Source organism: Panthera onca, chromosome E2 (genome assembly GCF_046562875.1).
Source record: "Panthera onca isolate mPanOnc1 chromosome E2, mPanOnc1 haplotype 2, whole genome shotgun sequence".
Taxonomy (NCBI): Eukaryota; Metazoa; Chordata; class Mammalia; order Carnivora; family Felidae; genus Panthera; species Panthera onca.
The window spans coordinates 680,229-701,248 of record NC_138353.1 but is presented as its reverse complement, the minus strand read 5'-3'; the positions used below and the strand labels follow the sequence as shown (position 1 = coordinate 701,248).

General features: G+C 39.9%; 1 protein-coding gene across 1 annotated transcript in view; it reads right to left on the bottom strand.

Annotated features, from left to right (window-relative positions):
* Window positions 1–21,020, bottom strand: part of LOC132691070 (uncharacterized) — a 233,498-nt gene that overhangs the window by 194,837 nt on the left and 17,641 nt on the right. The gene's annotated exons all lie outside the window — the stretch shown is intronic.

Here is a 21,020-nt window from a genome sequence, read left to right as displayed (position 1 = left end):
AGTCAAATTAATGAAGATTTGGGGTGATGGTGGGGTGGTCTGTAGCTGACGGCCAATAAAGAATTCTTGAAGACATCTTTGGTGCAAAAAGGTGATTTTCTTAAAGCACGGGGACAGGACCCATATGGAGAGACTAGTTATATATTTGGGAATTGGGGGAGGTAAGTCACTGTGAAGTTTCCAATGAGATTTTCTTGTGCTAAGGAAGAGTCACAGGATATTGGAGGCCTAGCTATTGTCAAGCTAAGGTTGTTTTTCCCTCTAGCAAAGCATTAGCATTAAGACAGTAGGATTTCCTGGAGAAACATTTTAGTCTGCAGCCTCAAGTAGTTGTCAATGGGCTGTGGGTTATAAGGAAATTTAATTCTATCTGCCATTTCCTCCTGCCTTTGTTCTGACATCAAAATGTGTCTGTGCACAGCTGGAAAGATGTTGTTGCTCTTCAAATGCTTGCAGCCTGAAGTGTTAGAGTCAGTTTGTAATTGTTTAGAACAATAGAAAAGTCCCTGTTACCATAAAAATTCAGCCCAGTGCATTTTAAAGGTCTTTAGGATTAGTCATTCATTTGTGAATTGGGCGGCATCACATCTACCAAGTAGAGGGAAGCAACAAAGGGCTACAGAAAGCTTAAGGTAAAAACTTCATAAACAGGAAAAAAAAGGATCATGTCAGGTGGGGTCACTTTGTTATGGGACAAAAAGGTCTTATCAGGGGAACACCTCATCTTTGGTGATGGAAAGGGTCCATCCATATGGCTAATAACCTTTTTGGTATTGACCCCAATATTCCTGACTGACCAGTGGAAACTAAATTTCTGGGGTTGGTTGAGAGTACAATGAGTTTAGGTATTATGCCCAGGTTTGGTGACATGGCCTAGCAGAAGTGACTCCATCTGAGGCCTGTGGTTTTCTTTGTCACACCCTATACAGGTCAGTGACAGGGAAGAAGGAAGAGGGATGGTAGGCCACCCTGAGTTAGGTGAACAATGACGAGGTTAGCCACTGGTTCTGATGAGGGAGTATGAGGCAGGCTGAGAGGCAAAATACAGGCTGCACCCCCTTCCCCAACCAAGTGGAATATGTGTGATATTCCTTAGATACTCCTGGCTACTGAACAACAAAGTAAAGAGGTTAAGTGCTTGCCATGGTAATGTGGGAAACTAAGGCAAATGAAAAATTAAATTTCCTTACTGCCTATAGCCCATTGACAAGTCCTTGAGACTGGCAGAGTGACCACCCTTTTAGGATTTCAGGACCACCTTTTTAGGATTTCGGCTGCCTCAAGGATGACACTTTACAGGGAGCAAAAGAGAACCTTGGCTTCACATTATCCCAACCTCGAGGATCCTGTAAGTCAACTTCTCAACTGTCCCAAGATACATGCTGGCAATCATACTCCAAGCTTATGGTTCCCTGATATGAATCTAAAGGGTCTCATCACTGAAACTTTATTAAACGGTGATAAATGATGTTTCCCTAGCAACAGCTAGCCTCTCAAGGTCCTGGAAACCTTGCTTCCAAAATTACTTAGAGAGATACTCTATCCCTGACCCCCTACCAACCTGAGGGTATATAATGAGTTACCTGTCACAACCCCAGTGCAGCTCTTCCTGCCCACAAGTCCTGTCCCATGCTTTAATAAAATCACCGTTTTGCAGGAAAGATATCTTCAAGAATTCTTTCTTGGCCGTCGGCTCTTGACCCCATGAACCCCCCCATCACCCCAAAACTTCATCACTTCTACACTTGCCTGTATCATGATTGTGTCCCATCTGTTGAGAAACACTTTTATCCATATATTTTTACTTCATATTTTCATATATACTTGATGAAAGAGCATAAGTCAAGCTGACAGGCCACAAATGCTCCCCACCCCATTTGCGATTTGTGTGACATTTCTCAGGCACTCCTGGCTGCCCAAGGACAAAGGAAAGGACAGAAGACAAATGGCTGGTAGAGATCACAGTTATACAGGACAGGAGTCTCCATCAGTTTGCAAATATCTTAGTAAATTACAAGAAAAAGACAATCTTAATCAATAGCCTAATCTCCAGAAAACTATAGGCTCAGTTTCTTCGAGCTCCAACATCACCCATCAATAGGGATATGAGGGAACAAAGGCAGAAAGAAGGAAATGGCAGGTAAAATTTCCTTATAACCTGCAGCCCATTGGCAGATACTTGAGGCAGGCAGAGTAAAATGTTTCTCCAGGAACTCCCTACTTTCTTAATGCTAATGATTTGCTAGAGGGAAAAAACAACCTTAGCTTGACAATAGTTGGGTCTCCATTATCCTGTGACTCTTGTTTAGCATATGAAAATCTCACTGGAAACTTCCCCTTGACTCTACCTCCCCCAACTCCTAAATATATATCCAGTCTCTCCACAGGGTCTGGGGCAGCTCTTCCTGCCCACAGGTCCTGCCCTCATACTTTAATAAAATCACTTTTTTGCACCAAAGATGTCTTAAAGAATTCTTTCTTGGTCGTTGGCTCTGGACCACCCCTCCCTCACCCCCAAACTTCATCATACTCCATTTTTTTTAGGAGTCTGACATTAATCTCAAACAGAGAGCAACTTAACTGATGCTGTTTTGGGTCCCAAACACATGTTGCCATTTTCAGTTGGAGCGAGTGTGCAAAGGGAGAATCTGAACCCTGAGTTAAAGGGTCATTTGAACCCGATGATCTCATCTCCTTGCTGGGAAGTGATTCTTAGTTCTTCAGGCACTGGCAGTAGGAATTGAAAGTATGCTACAAAATCAGATGTGAAAAGCCATTTCAGAAAGCAGTTCACAACATTTATCTAGTGGTGTAAAGGCAGTGGCCGAAGTACCTATGGGTAAACCAACATTCTATCTACACATCAGTAAAGACTAAAAAAGTTACAAACTCACAGGACTTTTAGAAGCCGACTCTAAGTAGTCTGAGAAGATAGAATCAAATGGAGCATGTGACTGTGCTACACCAATGTGCTTGGTCATTGTGAAGGTTTTATCTCCAAATTGTGATTTTTTTTTTTTTTTTTTTTTTTTTGAGAGAGAGGGCATAAGCAAGTAAGGGGCAGAGAGAGAAAGAATCCCATGAGGGGCAGAAAGAGAGAGAGGGAGAGAGAAAGAAGTGTGGCTCATCTAAAGTGGTGCTTGTGTTCACCCTAAGGGGTGGGGGGGCTCAAGCTCACCCAATGTGGGACTCGAACTCAAGAACCATGAGATCATGACCTGGCCGAAGTCAGATGCTTAACTGACTGAGACACTCTGGCACCCTGACTTTTTCATTTTTGAAAACACTGAGTAATACTACTTTCAAGCTTAAAAATAAACAGCCAGTTATTTTATTAGCAAACTGAGTTTATTCAGGAAAAGCAGAGGAATTTCAACTGCATATAAGCACACTATTGCATACCACTAGCAAATCTGAGGAAACACAATAAAAGTTGTCTTTTACTAGGTTTTAGAAGGAAATTGGGGAGGAATATTTCAATAAATGACATTAAAGAACAAGAGTTTGAGGGGCGCCTGGGTGGCTCAGTCGGTTGGGCGTCCGACTTCAGCTCAGGTCATGATCTTGCAGTCCGTGAGTTCGAGCCCCGCGTCGGGCTCTGTGCTGAGAGCTCAGAGCCTGGAGCCTGTTTCAGATTCTGTGTCTCCCTCTCTCTCTGACCCTCCCCTGTTCATGTTCTGTCTCTCTCTGTCTCAAAAATAAATAAACGTTAAAAAAAAAAAAAGAACAAGAGTTTGAGTTTACAGTAGTTTTTCATTGGCTGCATGCCATGGTTAGTGTGTCCTTGCTGGGACAAGGAGAGATCATCCTTCTTTTATTTAAAGCTAAAGATTAAAGTCCTACCTGGGCAGCATCCTCCCTGTCATCCTCCCTTTCCTTTTTCCTGCTGATTTTTCATGTCCAACCTATGTGAGAGGTCAGCCTTCAGGGCCTCCTGACTCCATTCTATTTTTTTTTAATGTTCATTTACTTGAGAGACAGAGAGAGAGCACATCAAGGTGCAGAGATAGAGGGAAAGAGAGAGAATCCCAAGCAGTCTCCATGCTGTCAGTGCAGAGCCCAACATGGGGCTCAATCTCACCATCTGTAAGATCCTGAAATGAGTTGAAAACAAGAATTGGATTCTTATTCAACTGAGCTACCTAGGTCCCCCTCCTGAGTCCATTTTAAATGAGGCGTCCTTTACTAATTTTCACACTACTTTGGAGAAAGACATGAAGGGGACATTTAGGACACCAAGAATAGTTAAAATGAGAGGGAAATTGAAATGTCATTTTATTCACTGTTCTAAGAAATGTGCACTGAGCACACACTGGGTTTTCAGGAACTTTTGGGAGATGCATGAGAGAAATGCAGGCACAAGACAAGCAGTCCCATCTTCATGTTACTTTTATTATGTTCAAGGAAGACACAGGAAACAGGGAAGCAGAAATAGTAAGTTATATTGTATGTTAGAAGGTGGCAACTGCTATGGAAACAAAGATAGGTAATTTTGTGAGGACAGCAGATTGGATGTAATAGTACACTGGGCAATAAGGAAGCCCTCCTTAATTAGAGCACCACTGAGGGGTGCCTGGCTGTCTCAGTTGGTAGAGCATGCAACTTGATCTTGAGGTGGTAAGTTCATGTCCCATGTTAGCTGTAGAGATTACTTAAAAATAAAATCTTTTTTTTTTAAACATTTATTCATTTCTGAGAGACAGAGACAGAGCACGACTGGGGGAGGGGCAGAGAGAGAGGGAGACACAGAATCCTAAGCAGCCTTCAGGGTCTGAGCTGTCAGTACAGAGTCTGACGCAGGGCTCGAACCCATGAACCATGAGATCATGACATGAGCCAAAGTCGGTCACTTAACTGAGCCACCCAGGTGCCCCTAAAAATAAAATCTTTAAGAGGTGCCTGGGTGGCTCTTTTGGTTGAGCATCTCACTCTTGATTTTGACTCAGGTCATGATCTCATGGTTCATGAGTTCAAACCCTGCATCAGGCTCTGCGCTGACAGTGTGGAGCCTGCTTGGAATTCTCCCTCTCTGCCCCTTCCCCCACCCTCAAAATAAATAAATAAACTTAAAAATTTTTAAATAAAATCTTTAAAATTAATAAATAAAAGCAGAACTGAGCAAGGATGAGCCTTATGGGCTTTTTAAAATTAGTTCTGTTAAAAGATAAACTGAGGTATATTGAAATTTCACAGTATATTTCAGCATACAGCAAATCCAATCAGGCAGCACCAAAACAAACTAGGGGAAAGGCTTTTGTAGACAAAAAGGGAAAACGAAGCAAATAAGTTATAAGATTGGCTATAGCTTAAGGAATTGCCTTACTTAGGAAAGCCTAGTTAGTTGGCTGCTTGAGATTGGGTGTTCTTAGGATTGTTTTCTTACCCTTGAGGCATTCACAAGAATTTGCTTGAAAATAGGTTTTTGTTTGCTTATGTAGGCAGCTAGAGCATTGGAGCCTCCTGAGTATAATGGCCACCTTTTTTTAATTAATTAATTAATTAATTAATTTTTAACCTTTATTTATTTATTTATTTTTAACGTTTATTTATTTTTGAGACAGAGAGAGACAGAGCATGAACGGGGGAGGGTCAGAGAGAGGGAGACACAGAATCTGAAACAGGCTTCAGGCTCTGAGCTGTCAGCACAGAGCCCGACGCAGGGCTCGAACTCACAAACTGCAAGATCATGACCTGAGCTGAAGTCGGGCACTAAACTGACTGAGCCACCCAGGTGCCCCTATAATGGCCTTCGTGATTTACAGTTCCAAGCAAAAGAAGCAGGTGGCTAGATGACTTTAGTGTGTGGATTCCTTGGCAGTAAGGAGCCCCTGGTACTCTAGCCCTCTAAGCCTATGGGCTGCTTGATTCATTGCAGAGATGCTCAGGAGGTGTCCATTAAAACCTTCACTCTGGGGTGGGGATGGGGGGCAGTGCTAACATGGTGGCATAGTAGAAGGATCCTAGGTCATCTCCTCCCTCAGACACAACAGGATAACTATCATATCACTCTGAGTACGCATAAAATCAACATGAGGTCTGACAGAATAAATCTCACAACTAGAGAGAGAAAAGAGGCCACACTGAGGAATGTAAGAAGTGTAGAGATGTGGTTTGGGGAGAAACATATGTTGGGTGCTGCTGAGGGAAAAGAGCCCAGGTCACTGAGAAAGAGAGAGAGTACAGGAGATCACAAGAGGAGGAAATTTCCCCAAAGCCATTGGCTGGGAAAACAAGTAGATTGATTTCCTGAGCTTTTGCAACCAGCAGGGCTCAAAGAATGTAGTTTTAAAGTTTGGCGTTTTTAAAGTTTGGCAGTTTTATTTATTTATTTATTTATTTAAAAATTTTTTTTTATTTTAACGTTTATTTATTTTTGAGACAGAGAGAGACAGAGCATGAACGGGGGAGGGTCACAGAGAGAAGGAGACACAGAATCCGAAACAGGCTCCAGGCTCTGAGCTGTCAGCACAGAGCCCGACGCGGGGCTCGAACCCACGGACCATGAGATCATGACCTGAGCCAAAGTCGGCCACTTAACCGACTGAGCCACCCAGGCACCCCAAAGTTTTGCAGTTTTAAAGTTGAGTCAGATAGAGGCCTGAGAGTACTGCCCTATTCCTGGAAAGAAGGCAGGCAAGCCACCTGGGGGTAGAAGGCATAATCTGAAGAATGTCTAAGGCTCACAAGGGAGACAATATTCACTCTTCTTGGAGTCCCTTTGTGAGAAGTGGCAGAAACGGCTTTCTGAGAACAAAAATGCCAGCGGGTGCCATTTTCCTCCCCTGCTCGTAGCACAGATGCTGAACCTTGTGCCAAGGGTGGCTTATTCTGACACTGGCTGCAAGCCTGCTTGCTCCAAGTCTCGAGCCCCTGTTCTGGTGCAACTGCCTTTCTAAGTCAAACCTGTATCAGTCCCAGCACAATGAGACCCTCCCCCAGAAGACCAGCTCAGACCCCTCCCACAGCACTTAAATTTTAATTTTATTTGATTTAATTTAAACTTAAATTTTTGAGTTTTAAAAGTCAGCAGGCTTGGCTGGGATAGAGCCCAAATTGCACTATACTGCTCCTGGCAGACAAACAACCTGGAGACAGACAGAGCATACACAATGATTTGAAAAATGCCTGTGATGCACGAGGGATAATTCACTCTTCTGGGAGTGCTTCCCTGAGAGCAGCAAGCAAGGACACCCTCTCTGGCAACAAAGGAGCTGACAGCACCATTTCTCTTCCCTTCCCATCAGCATAAAATGTTTCAGTAAACATCACAGCAGTGGACACTGGCCGCCTAACTTGCATACACAATGTCCCATCCACCAGCCCTGTGCCAGTAGTGCCCTTTTGGGGCAAATGCGCTTAAGTCTCAGTGCAGTGGGCCTCTTCAGTGGAAGACCAGCACAAAGCTCCATCCACACCATGTCTCCTGACCAGAGAGCTTTACAAGTCCTCAAATCTAGTGGAAGTAGCATCAGGTCCCACTTAACAAGCAGACCAGAGCACACCTACTTGAAACTCACCACACTTTGGCCAAGGTCCAAACACTGACCACTGCAGGCATGTAGAGCCTCTGCAGACAACTGGCCTGGAGGATAGAGCAGCCAAAACACAGCAGCAGAATGCATGCAGCACACACCAGAGACACTCCCTGAAGTGCCAGACCCTGGACACTATATGACCTCTTTTCATAAAGTCATTACTCTCAGGATCAAGACACATAATAGGCTTTTCTAACACACAGAAGAAGACAGAGATGTAAACAAAATGCCAACATGGAGCAATTCTTCCCAAAAGAAAGAACAAGATAAGGTCACAGATAGAGATCTAATTGAAACAGACATAATTCATATGCCTGATGACACTCACTGGGCTTAAGAAAAAAATGGAAGACTTAAGGGAGGTCCCTACTGCAGAAATAAGAGTTAAAAAACAATCAGGCAGAAATGAAAAATGTAATAACTGAAATTTGAAACAGATGGGATACAATGACCACAAGGATGGAAGAAGCAGAGGAACAAACAAGCGATATAGAAGATAGAGTTAGGGCAAATAACGAAGTTGAACACAAGAGAGAAAGAAGAATGATGGAGCACAAGAGAAGACTTAGGGAACTCAGTGACTCCATCAAACGTAATAACATTCATATCATAGGAGTCCCAGAAGAATTAGGGAAGGAAAAAGGGATAGAAAGTTGATTTCAGACAATTATGACTAAAAACTTCACTTCCTTGGGGAAAGTAAATGGACTTCCAAATCCAGGAGGGAAAAAGAACTCCCACCAAAATCAATAAAAGCAAGGCCAACACCATACATATTATAATTAAATTTGTAAAATATACTGCTAAAGCAAAAATCCTAAAAGCAGCAAGACAAAAGAAGTCCCTAACTTACAAGGGAAGATCCATTAGAATAACTGCAGATATCTCCATAGAAACTTGGCAGGCCAGAATGGTGTGACATGATGTATTCAATGTGCTAAATGATAAAAATCTGCAGCCAAGAATACTTCTTCCAGCAAGGCTGTCATTCAGAATGGAAGGAGAGATAAAGTTTCCCAGACAAACAAAAATGAAAGGAGTTCACGAGCCTTGCGAGAAATATTAAAGGGGACTCTCTAAGTGGGAAGGAAAGACCAGAAGGAACAAAGACAGGAAAGGAACAGAGAAAATCTCCAGAAACAAAAACAAAACAAGTAATAAAATGGCACTAAATGGATACCTATCAATAATCACCCTGATTATAAATGTACTAAATGCTCCAATCAAAAAACATAGGGTATCAGAATGGCTAAAAAGCAAGACCCCCCCAATAAAACAAAACAAACAAACAAACAAAAAAGAGGAAATAAGATCCATCTCTATGCTGCCTACAAGAGACTCATTTTAGATCTAAAGACAACTGCAGATTGAAAATGAGGGGATGGAGCACCATTTATCTTGTTAATGGACATCAAAAGAAAGCTAAAGTAGCAATAATTAAACAATTAGATAAACTAAATATTTTATTTTTTTAATTTGAGGTGGGGGGATAAAATCTTAAGCAGAAAGGGACAGAGGGAGGGAGGGAGACAGAGAGAAAAAGAGAGAGAGAGAGAGAGAGAGAGAGAGAGAGAGAGAAATCTTAAGCAGGCTCCATGCTTAACATGGGGCTCGATCCCACAACCTTGGTATCATAACCTGAGCCAAAATCAAGAATCAGACACTCAACTGACTGAGTCACCCAATGCTCTAGAAAAACTGGATTTTAAACCAAAGCCTGTAACAAGGATGAAGAAAGGCTCTATATTATAATAAAGGGAACTATCCAACAAGAAGATCTAACAATTGTAAATATATTTGCCTCCAACTTGGAAGAACACAAAGATATAAAACAATTAATAACAAACATAACAGAACTAATTGATAATAATACATTAATAATAGGGAACTTTGACACCCCCCTTACAGATCATCTAAGCAGAAAATTAACAGGGAAACAATGGCTTTCAATGACACACTGGATCAGATGGACTTAACAAATATATTCACAAGATTCCATCCTAAAGCAGCAGAATACACATTATTTTCAAGTACACATTGGACACTGTCCAGCATAGATCACATACTAGATCACAAATCAGGCCTCAACAAGTACAAAAAGATTGAGATCATACCATGCATATTTCCCACCACAACACTATGAAGCTTGAAGTCATCCACAAGAAAAAATTGGAAAGACCACAAATAAATGAAGGTTAAGCAACATGCTACTAAAAATGAATGGGTCAACCAGGAAATCAATGAAATTTTTAAAAATACATGGAAACAAATGAAAATGAAAACATGACTGTCTAAAACCTCTCGGATGCAGCAAAAGTGGTCCTAAGAGGGATGTATATAGCAAAACAGGCCTACCTCAAAAGCCATAAAAACCTCCAACGAACAAACTAATGTTACACCTAAAGGAGCTAGAAAAAGAACAATAAATCAAGCCTAAAGCCAGCAGAAGAAGCTTAGAGCAGAAATAAATGGTACAGAAACTAAAAGAATAGATCAATGAAACAAAGAACTGGTTCTTTGAAAAAATTAATAAAATTGATAAACTCCTAGCCAGACTTACCAAAAAGAAAAGAGAAAGAATAAAAATAAATAAAATCACAAATGAGAAAGGAAAAATAACAACCAATACCAAAGAAATGCAAACAAGTACAATGGAATGTTTTGAGAAACCATATGGCAAAAATTGGACAATCTGGAAGAAATGGATCAATTCCTAGAAACATATAAAATACCAAAACCAAAACAGGAAAAAATAGAAAACTTAAACAAACTGACAACCAGCAAAGAAATTGAATCAGTAATCAGAAATCTCCCAACAACAAAACTCTAGGGCCACATGACTTCCCAGGGGAATTCTACCAAACATTTAAAGAATAGTTAATACCTGGGGCGCCTGGGTGGCTCAGTCGGTTGGGCCTCCGACTTCAGCTCAGGTCATGATCTCGCAGTCCATGAGTTCGAGCCCCGCGTCGGGCTCTGGGCTGACGGCTCAGAGCCTGGAGCCTGCTTCTGATTCTGTGTCTCCCTCTCTCTCTGCCCCTCCCCCGTTCGTGCTCTGTCTCTCTCTGTCCCAAAAATAAATAAATTTAAAAAAAAAAAAAAAAAAAAAAGAATAGTTAATACCTATTCTTCTCAAAGTATTCCAAAAAAAAGTAGAAATGGAAGGAAACTTTCCAAACTCATTCTATGAGGCCAGAATCACCCTGATTCTGAAACCAGACAAAGACTCCACTTAAAAAGAGAACTACAGGCCAATATCCTTGATGCATATGGATTAAAAAATTCTCAACAAAATAATAGCAAATCAAATCCAATAGTATATTAAAAGAATTATTCACCATGATCAAATGGGATTTCTTCCTGGCTGCACAGGTAGTTCAATATTTGTAAATCAATCAATGTAATGCACCACATTAATTAATAAAAGAATAAGAACCATAGGATCCTTTCAATAAATGCAGAAAAAGTGACAAAGGAAAACATCCATTCATGATAAAAACCTTCAACAAAGTAGATATAGAAGGAAAATATCTCAAAATAATAAAGCCCATATATGAAAAATCCACAGCTAATATCATCGTCAATGGGGGAAAACTAAGAGTTCTTCTTCTAAGGTCAGGAAGAGGACAGGGATGTCCACTCTTACCACTGTCATTCAACATAGTACTGGAAGTCTTAGCCTCAGGAATCAGACAATGAATCAAAATAAAAGACATCCCAATTGGCAAGGAAGAAGTCAAATTTTCACTATTTGCAGATGACATGATACTTTAAAGACTCCACCAAAATATTGCTAGAACTGATGCACAAAATCAGTAAAGTTGCAGGATACAAAATCAATGTTCAGAAATGTGTTGCATTTCTGTACATCAATAATGAAGCTGCAGTAAGAGAAATCAAGGTATCCATCCCATTTACAATTGCAACAAAAACCATAAGATACCTAGGAATAAACCTAACTAAGGAGGTAAAAGATCTCTACTCTGAAAACTATAAAACATGGGTGAAAGACATGGAAGATGACACAGAAAAATGGAAAAACATTCCATGCTCATGGACTAGAATGAATATTATTAAAATGTCTATCCTACCCAAAGCAATCTACACATTTAATGAAATCCCTACCAAAATACCATCAGCATTTTTCACAGAGCTAGAACAAACAATCCTAAAATTTATATGGAACCACAAATTACACAAAGAACCAAAGTAATCTTAAAAACAAATGCAAAGCTGGAGGCATCACAATTCCAGAATTCAAGTTATATTACAAAGCTCTAGTGATCAACACAGTATGGTGGCACAAAAACAGACACATAGATCAATGGAACAGAATAGAAAACCCAGAAATGAACCCACAACTATATGGTCAACTAATCTCCCACAAAGCAGGAAAGAATATCCAATAGAAAGAACACAGTCTCTTCAACAAATAGTGATAGCAACATGCAAAAGAATCAAACTGGACCACTTTCTCACACAAAAAAATAAATTCAACATGGATGGAAGACCTAAATGTGAGACAGAAAACCATCAAAATCCTCAAGGAGAACACAGGTAGTAACCACTTTGACATCAGCCTTAAAAACTTCTTCCTAGATATGTCTCCTGAGGCAAGGGAAACAAAAGGTAAAGTATCCTATTGGGACTTCATCAAGATAGAAAACTTTTCTCTGCACAGCGAAGGAAACAATCAACAAAACTAAAAGGCAACCTGCAGAATGGGAAAAGATATTTGCAAGTGGCAATCCTGATAAAGGGTTAGTATCCAAAAGATATACAGAACTTATAAAACTCAACACTCAAAAAAAAAATCTACTTACGAAATGGGCAGAAGACATTAATAGACATGTTTCCAAAGAAGACATACAGATGGCTCATGGACACATAAAAAAATGCTCAATATCATTCATAATCAGAGAAATAAAAATCAAAACAACAGTGAAATCACCTCATACCAGTCAGAATGGCTAAAATAAACAACACAAATAACAACTGTTGTTGGTGAGGATGCATAAAAAGGGGAACTCTCTTATACTGTTGATGGGAATGCTAACTGCTGCAGCATTCTGGAAAACAGTATGGAGGTCCCTCAAAAAGTTTAAAATAGGGGCACCTGTGTTGGCCCATTTGGTTGACCATTTGACTTCTGATACAGGCTTAGGTTGTGATCTCACAGTTGTGGGTTTGATCTCCGTGCTGGGCTCAGTGGTGAGTGTGGATCTGTTTGGATTCTCACTCTCCCTCACTGCCTCTCCCCCACTAGTGCACACACACACTCTCTCTCTCTCTCTCCAAATAATTAAACATTTTTTAAAGTTAAAAATAGAACTACCCTAGGATCCAGCAGTTGCACTTCTAAGTATTTACTTAAAGCATACAAAGATGCTGTTTCAAAGGGATACATGCATCCCAATGTTTACAGCAGCATTATCAACAATAGCCAAATTATGGAAAGAGCCCATAGGTCCATCAACTGATGAATGGATAAAGAAGATGTGGTGTATATAGGGGCGCCTGGGTGGCGCAGTCGGTTAAGCGTCCGACTTCAGCCAGGTCACGATCTCACGGTCCGTGAGTTCGAGCCCCGCGTCAGGCTCTGGGATGATGGCTCGGAGCCTGTTTCCCATTCTGTGTCTCCCTCTCTCTCTGCCCCTCCCCCGTTCATGCTCTGTCTCTCTCTGTCCCAAAAAAAAAACCAAAAAAACAAAACAAAACAAAAAAAACGTTGAAAGAAAAAAAAGGAAAAAGAAGATGTGGTGTATGTATAGGATGGAATATTATTCAGCCATAAAAAATGAAATCTTGTCATTAGTAAAGATGTGGATGGAAATAGAGTATTATGCTAAGTGAGATAACTCGGAGAAATGGAAGTACATATGATTTCACTCATATATGGAATTTAAGAAACAAAACAAATGAATATAGAGGGGAAAAAGAGAGACAAACCAGAAAACATACTCTTAAATATAGAGAACAAACTGAGGGTTGCTGGAGGGATGGTGGGAGGTAGGAGGGAAGGATGGGCTAAATGAGTGATGGTATTAAGGAGAGCATTTGCTGTGATGAGCACTGGCTGCTGTATGTAAATGATGAATCACTAAATTCCACACTGTATGTAAACTAATTGGAATTTAAATAAAAACTTGAAAAAAAAAAACAGTGACTATGTAGTGATTCAAAGGTGGTGGCATACACATCTCTGTAAAAACACTAGTTGATGATGAAAAAAATTAAGGCTTTAGAGAAATTTTAGATGTGAAGTCTGAGAAGATATAGAATTAATCTGAACATTTGACTATGAGGGTCACTAAACATTTTGCTTCCAAAATGAGATTTTCTTCATTCTTGAAAACATTGAGTAATACCTGTGTGAAGGGAAAAAATAACATAAACACTTAATGATAATTTTATATTATTATTATTATTGGTACAATAAAAATATTTTAGTTCTTAATGAAATAAATTATTTACCTTTAAAATTTTTTTATATGTTTATTTCTTTTTGAGAGAGAGAGAGGCAGACAGAGTGCGAGCCGGGAGGGGGCAGAGAGAGAGGGAAACACAGAATCTGAAGCAGGCTCCAGGCTCTGAACTGTTAGCACAGAGCCCTACACAGGGCTCAAACCCAAGAACTGTGAGATCATGACCTGAGCAGAAGTTGGCCGCTTAACCAACTGAACCACCCAGGCGCTCCTAAACTGTTTACCTTTTAAAAATACATACCTAATTGTATTTGAATAAAATTTTATAATTGAGGTTTCTGTAAAATATCCACATAAGTAAATGCTTAGTTTATGTGACATATTCACAGTCCTCATTAATGTATTCTTCCCATTTTGGTAAATATTTTTACATTTCTCTTCGAGAATCTTTAAAAATGTATCCTTCTATCACTAATTTTGAGAATTCTCTTTACCACAATATTGTTTCTAAGAAATGTATTTATGTATTTATTTAGCATTTCACTTAATGGTATTATGTAAAAGTCTTATTTTCTTTCTGTATTTTGAATTGTTTTTCAATACTCAAATAATGTTATTCCTCATATTGTCTAAGTGAACGATGAATGCCAGCCTTCTGGGGTACTATATGAACAGCAGAAAACATAACCTGATTACTCTGGAACTGCCAAGAAACTTTGGTCAATGAATGACACAGGGTACCCAGTTACACATTTGTGAGAATAGGGAGGGAATCCAGATTGCTCTAGGAGTCTCCCAATTGTTACAACTAGAAAATGAGATCACATTAAGAAAATTCTGAACAAATATACAAAGTTAATTTTGGATGAGATCTGTTTCATGATGGCTCAAGGTGCAAAGATATAAAACAAAATAATAAAAAGAAAAAATGTCATCAACATTTTAGGGAGCATTTGCATATGAGGAACACATTTTTTCTTTCCAAAATTCACTGATTACTCAAGTATTAGAGGGGGCACCTGGATGGCTCAGTTGGTTAAACATTTCTTGATCTCAGCCCAGGTGTTGATATCAGGGTCCTGAGTTCAAGAGCTGCATTGGGCTCCACTCTGGGTGTGAAGCTTGCTTAAAAAAAAAAAAAAAAAAATCAGTATTAGATGGTGAAATATGAGGGCTTTCCTAAATTGAGAAGGAAGAACACCACCATGCTGGATATCCCCTTATCAAGTCTTCCGGGCAGAATCCTTTCAATAGGGCAGAAATAATAGCTGTAAGATAGATTTAAATTCCCATGATTGAGAACTATCAGTGTATACTTGAGAAACACTACAGAAACTTATGAAATACTATTAGAATCAATTGTGTCGTTCATAATCATCACATATGTCAGGGAGTCAAAATTTTCCATTTATATAGGCAACATTCTCCTTAAATCTCTAAGGAAAAAGATATGAATAAAACACAACCAAAACTGTGCGATACAACAATAAAAATAAGAAAAATGAGGGAATGTTGAAAAAAAACTAAAAATTACATTTAATTAATATCCATTTTAAATAATAACATAAAACTGTTGTCTTATAGGAAAACATTTCCTTTTGCAATAATTAAATTCACAATAATAAGTACCTTATTGAATAAAAGTCCAACACAAACATAAACATTTCTGATGTCCTCTGCTGTTAAAAGCACACAAAATTTTAAATAAGTAACTAAATAAGTAATCCATTGGATGAAAATAACTGCATTACAATATATAAAATATTACTACCACATATTTTTATTGGTAAAACCAAAAAAGAATAGAAGAATCCTTATTTACTATTATATACCTAGCATAAATTTATAGGCACTTATATGTGATAAAAGTAAATGATGAATTCATGGAGAGAAGGAATTTAGTTAACAGAAATTACTATATTTTAAATTACTGAAAAAAATAAAATATTGAAATTGAAGATATAGTTTAAAACAGCAAACATTTCTAGCTTTAATCTTAAAGAAAAATAAATAAGTACTAGATCTAAACATAAAGAATGGCAAATCTGTTAGATAAAAATACTGCAGGGGAGCCTGGGTGGCTCAGTCTGTGAAGCATCTGACTCGATTTTGTTTGGCTCAGGTCATGATCTCATGGTTCATGGGTTCAAGCCTTGCATCAGGCTCTGTGCTGACCTTATGGAGCCTGCTTAGGACTCTCTCTCTCCCTCTCTCTCTCTCCCCCCACTCTCTCTCTCAAAATAAATAAATAAACATAATAATAAATAAACTTAAAAAAAAAGACTATACAAATTGGGACAGTGTGATTGTGGCACAAATAGGGAAATAGAATAATGTCCCTACATAGTCATTTGATTTGTAAAAAAGATTGCACTGAAATATCTATGTGTAACAAACTTCTGCCTTCCCCTTATCTGGTACTGTAAAATGGAAGCATATAAATTTGCCCTTCAAATAATGCTGACCGGACATGCCAAATGAGTACCAGTAAGATTGCCTGAGCCCACACAGGTTGTTTATATGAAACAGTATAGATACCTGGTGGACAAAGCAATTACCACTTTTTTTAAAAAGCTTTTTTAACATTTATTTATTTTTGAGACAGAGAGAGACAGAGCATGAACGGGGGGGGGGGGAGGGGGGGGGGCGGCGGCAGAGAGAGAGGGAGACACAGAATCGGAAGCAAGCTCCAGGCTCTGAGCCATCAGCCCAGAGTCCGACGCAGGGCTCGAACTCACGGACCGCGAGATCGTGACCTGAGCTGAAGTCGGACACTTAACCGACTGAGCCACCCAGGCGCCCCAGCAATTACCACTTTAACGACATGTTAGAAGCTGGAGTTCTGACAGCATATAGTAGCTCTACCATTCTGTGATAGCTGATGTGGAATCCAGATTGGGGCCTATGGCAAAAGCTTCTGAACACTACCCAGGGGCAACTGCTAGGATGTCGCACCAGAAATTTTCCATTTGAGATACAATTACTGCCTGGCTATTGGGATTTGAAACTGCTCATAATACTGAAAAACATAAAGTAATTCTGATACCTGAAATACCCATAATGATTCAGGTGATGTTAGAGAAACACTCTAGTAAGGAAGGCAGTGCCCAGAAGTGTTCCCTAATAAAACAGAAATGATTTATGCAGGAATATGCTACCAGGGGAATCCAAGGAGGTATTCTTTGGATTCACAAGCAGGTAGCCTCTTTTCCCTTAGGGCCAGTTTTGGAAACACATGTGGAGGCTCCTGGATCCTATGATCCCATGACCATACGGGTGGTGCCTTGGCCCACAGTTAGCAGCTCTAACTCCTGAGGAGCTAGAGACTAAGGTCAGCTACACGGGGATCAGACAAGTCTGCATTACCAACTTTCAGTAAAAATTCTGGACACCAAAGCTTGAGTGAGCTTGGCAAAACTCCATGTGTACTATCAAGCACAGTTGCTGAGGGAAATCAGTGCTGTCCACATGAGTCCCCTGGAGAGGACAACTGGAAGGTCAGTGCCTGCTCTTTCCTAAACCCTGCCCTAGGGATCTTCTATTGCCGGTTTTAATCTGAATCTTTTGCTGTAATACATTGTAACCATGAATATAATAGCGTTGCTGCGTTCTGTGCATTCTTCTAGTGAAATATTGCGCCTCAGTGTAGTTTTGGAGACGTCTTGAACTACGTCATATATTTTGCTTGATTTTCTAGTTATGGAGGGTGGGAAGGAAACTTGGACGTTTTGGGAATCGCTGCTTGAGAAAGAAATTGGGCTCTGATTATGAATATATTCAATGGTTTATAATTAATTACTGTCAATATTTATTTTTATGCTAAAATTGTCCCAGATTTGGACAGTGGGAACACCTTAAAGCTACAGTCTGTGTGTGTGTGTGTGTGTGTGTGTGTGTGTGTTACTCTTTACAATTTTCTTGTTTGCAAATGCAAGAATATTTTCAGGCATGAGGGGTGCCTGGGTGGCTCAGTTGGTTTAGCGTCCAACTCCTGATTTTGGCTCAGGTCATGATCTCAGGGTTCATGAGATAGAACCCTGCATTGGGCTCTGCGCTGATGGCTTGGAGCCTGCTTGGGATTCTCCATCTCCTTCTCTCTGCCCCTCCCCTGCTCGTGCGCGCGCGCTCTCTCTCTCTCTCTCTTTCTTTCTCTCTCTCTCCCTCTTCCTCTCCCCCACTCTCAAAAATAAGTAAACTGCTTAAAAAAAGAATATTTTCTGTCCCAGCTTGGAATCAGCTTCTCCAAGGAGTTCTGGCTCCTTTCACTAGAAAATGGTATTCATAGGGGCACCTGGGTGGCTCAGTAGATTGAATGTCTGACTTCTGCTTGGGTTGTGGTCTCGTAGTTCATGGGTTCGAGCCCTGCATCAGGCTCTGTGCTGACAGCTGGTAGTCTGGAGCCTGCCTCAGATTCTGTGTCTCCCTCTCTCTCTGCCCTTCCTCCACTCGTGCTGTTTCTTTCTTTCAAAAATAAATAAAAACATTAAAAAAAATTTTTTAAAGGAAAATGGTATTTATAGGGGCACCTGGGTGGCTCAGCCAGTTAAGCATCTGACTTCGGCTCAGGTCATGATCTTGCGGTCCATGAGTTTGAGCCCCACGTTGGGCTCTGTGCTGACAGCTCAGAGCCTGGAGCCTGCTTTGGATTCTGTGTCTCCCTCTGTCTCTCTGTCCTTTCCCTGCCCATGCTCTGTCTCTCTCTGTCTCTCAAAAATAAACATTAAAAAAAAATGGTATTTGTAAATCAATAGTTGAGCACTAGTTGTGTTCTCTTCTACTGGTAAGTCATTGATTGTGGGGGCCATAGGTCATTTCAGAGTGGGGGCCTAGGATATGTACACATGTATAGCTTTCTACATACATTGATTTTTTTGAATTATAATTATACCTATAGAGATATCACACCTATCTTTGGCCTTGTGAGCCTCCAAGACCACTCTCCTTTAGGGCTTTTATTTAAGTGCAAAGTATAGGATACAATTAGACAAAGACAAGGCAGTCCAACCTTGAGGCCTAAAGACACATCTGGTCAGAAGACCCTCAGGATGCTTATTTACAAATGGACATGCTTCATCTCTGGAATGAACTGCTAAGATCTGTGTGATGACAGAGTTTGACTTTAGGAGAGCGGATGGCAGAAGTTCCAGGAGGAACTTTAATGCCCCTCTGGTTCCATGACCTGAGCCATCATTTATGCCAGGTGAAAGCCATCAGGAAAGAAACCAACCTTGGGAGAGTTTAAAGAGTATGTTGTATTCCCACTGCCTTTATCTTAACAAGGAGTCAAACCAGATATCCAGATATCCCCGGAGATAAGCGCAAAACTATCTCTATCCTCCATAGTTATCCTTCTGTTGGTTAAATGTTTTTAATTATAAATCACATTCTCAATCCTTTGCCTGCATCACTGGAAAAAGACAGCTGCCAATATAATATGTATGTGTGCCTCCTATGAGATGTGGCTATTGGTTTAAAGAAAATACAAAAAACAATATACTCCAGCAACAAAGGTGTGTATAATCATGTACAAGATTGGTAACTGTTATAATTCTCCACCACCAAGATTGGAACTTTAAAAAGGTATCGGTATATAAACAGAATTACCATATGATCCAGTAATTCTACCACTGGGTATTTACAAAGAGAGTAGGAAAACCCTAATTCAAAAAGATATATGCACCCTATGTTTACTGCAGCATTATGGTAGCCAAATTAGGGAAGCAACATCTATCCAGTGATAGATGAAGGGATAAAGAAGATGTGATATATATGTATGTGTGCGTGTGTACACACACACACACACACACACTGAAATATTACTCAGCCATAAAAAAGAATGAAATATTGCCATTTGTAATAACATGGATGGAACTAGAGGGTGTTAAGCTAAGTGAAATAAGTCAGTTAGAGAAAGACAAATACCATATGATTTCAGCTGTATGTGGAATTTAAGAAACAAAACAAGGGAAAAATGAGACAAACAAAAAAACAGACCCTTAAATACAGAGAACAAAGTGAAGGTTACCAGAGGGGAGGTGGGTGGGGGTTGGATGAAAAAGGTGAAGACGATTAGGAGTGCACTTACCATGATGAGCACTGAGTAATGTACAGAATTGTTCACTATATTAATGCCTAAAACCAATATATTGATTCATGTACATTAATTACACTGGAATTTGATTTTAAGGAACTTTTAGTAAGTCAATTAAAGGTATCTGTGGATTAATTAAATTTGAAATTATATTATAATTAACTAATTCTAGTCCCTCTTCTGGCCAAACATATTGCATTGAGAGAGCACCCTGTAGAGGTTTTAATTCAGTTTCCCAATATACTTTACAACCTATGTCAGTATTACCACAGGTTTTGTTAGAGCCCATTAAATTGATCATACCAGTTGTACCGGTATTACACCAAATAACAATTACATTATGAATTAGACAAGATCATTACAAAATAAGTAGGATTTAAAATAGTATTTTCTCGGCCTAACCCTCCAAAAGTGGCCTTTGCCCATATACTAAATATTGTCATAGAATGAAGTTTAAATCAAGGGCCAAGTTTCAGCCAGATTATTTTTTTAATTTTTTTTTTTCAACGTTTATTTATTTTTGGGACAGAGAGAGACAGAGCATGAACGGGGGAGGGACAGAGAGAGAGGGAGACACAGAATCGGAAACAGGCTCCAGGCTCTGAGCCATCAGCCCAGAGCCTGACGCGGGGCTCGAACTCACGGACCGTGAGATCGTGACCTGGCTGAAGTCGGACGCTTAACCGACTGCGCCACCCAGGCGCCCCTCAGCCAGATTATTGAAAATGTTCTTGTGAGGGAACAGTATCTGAATACTGGGGTCTACCCCTAATGAATGCTTTGGCTTCCCAATGGAAAAGAAGGCATTAGCCAAATCCAAAACAAAATAATGATGCCCCTGAGCTTTAACTGTTGATACCATATCAAATACAGCTGACAATTTAGGGTGAGGGTTTGGGTTACAACTTATCAAGCCCTCCAAAATCTATAGTTAACCTCTCAGATCCATCAGCTTTCCTCACACACTAT